Here is a 1654-nt window from a genome sequence, read left to right as displayed (position 1 = left end):
AAAACATGTATCTTTTTTCTTCTGGTTAGTCCATGGTACTTTCAATCTTGTTTGTCAATACTGTAATTAAAATGCATCTATTCTTCTGTTTCCTTTTTATTAAATATCTAACTTTCACATTCATACTTTAGTGCCTAAATTGACATCTTTTCCCTTTAACATTTTAAAGAGGTATTTTGCAGAAGATTTATTTAATTCAATAAGTCCTTTGACTTCTTGGCTACTTCTTTCTAGCATTGATTGTGGATCCAAACAAAATGAATTTTTGATAACTTCCTTGCTTAAAGTCATTAATATGATAAATTGCCTTTACTCCTGCATATTATCTAGTATTTGATGAAGAATAACCCTATTTTCAAGATAAATTATGTATTAAAATTGATAGCAATTTTAATAATAAAGAAGATGCTCTCATAGAATTATGCTGACAGAAATAGAAAAAAAGTTTTAAAAGCAATCTTGGGATGCTCAGAAAATATATTTTTAATTTTCATTTAAACTATAGCATAAGAGATGCTCTCTTTATCAATGTCTTCATTATTTATTAGCCTTCTGAGAAAAGCAATGAGAACTATCCTAGAAAAGACAGTAGAAAGTCATACCTATGATTTATTAAACATTTCCATTAGGTATAAAGAATTGATTGACTATTTTAGAGCAGGAATGTATCAAATCTCACAAATGAATTATTCGAAACCTTTTTTAGATGAGAAATGGCAGCTAAATAGCAAATTAATTATCAAGCCTTAAGCGTCCGTAGAAGGTAGCTGCAGTAATTCCTCCAATCAGGCATGTACTTTCTTAATAGAATTTGCTGCTGAATAGATTGAATCTTTTACCTTCTATGGAATCTGGACTGGCCCTGTGGTTTGTTCTTACTAATACAACAATGCAAAAGTGACTTCAAATAGTAGGTTTTATGAAGCCTTGCAACTTCCTTTCTCACCATCTTAACAAGTCTCAATTAAAATGTACTGGGAAAAAAAAAAGAAAAAAAGTGTGGAACATCATGCTTGTAGACTAAAAGAAATAAAAGAAATAAATGCCTTGAAAGAATTTTGAATGATAAAACACAAGAGGAAAGAAGTCCTGTAGGAAAGAAAGGGCTCAATATTCTATCCATTTTTAATAAATAGCTGAACACAAAGACTATCATGATTTTCAAGTCGTAGTGCAATTGCAACTCCCAATACTGCTTAAGGCCGAGAAAACCTGTTCTTATTAAGCTTTGTCAGAATTTCCCACAGAATAGTAAGCAGTAAAACTTATTTTGCTTTAAGCCTCTAAATTTTGGAAAGGTTAGTTTTAAGTCAGTCATTTTGTGCTGGTTTATTATTCAGCAATAAATAACTGAGACTAATAGCTCTTATGAATTAAACAATTCAAAGACAGATAAGAAATAGCATTAGGTTACAAATACACAGTCTACAAGTTGTTGGTTTTTTGTGTGTGGTTGAATGATTTTGATTAATAAAGATCCCATATGTGCAGAATATAACTGCACTCCAGAGAGTTTTCAAATTCAAGGATGTATAAAACATTGGAAACTGGTTGCTTTCTAAAATGTCTCTGGGTGAGTTTGAGCCACCAACCTTTCAGTTAGTAGTCCACTGCTTAACAATTTGTAACATCCAGAGATACCTTAGTAGCAGTT

The sequence above is a fragment of the Chrysochloris asiatica genome, unplaced genomic scaffold (assembly GCF_000296735.1).
Source record: "Chrysochloris asiatica unplaced genomic scaffold, ChrAsi1.0 scaffold00443, whole genome shotgun sequence".
NCBI lineage: Eukaryota > Metazoa > Chordata > Mammalia > Afrosoricida > Chrysochloridae > Chrysochloris > Chrysochloris asiatica.
This window is presented reverse-complemented; position numbering follows the sequence as displayed.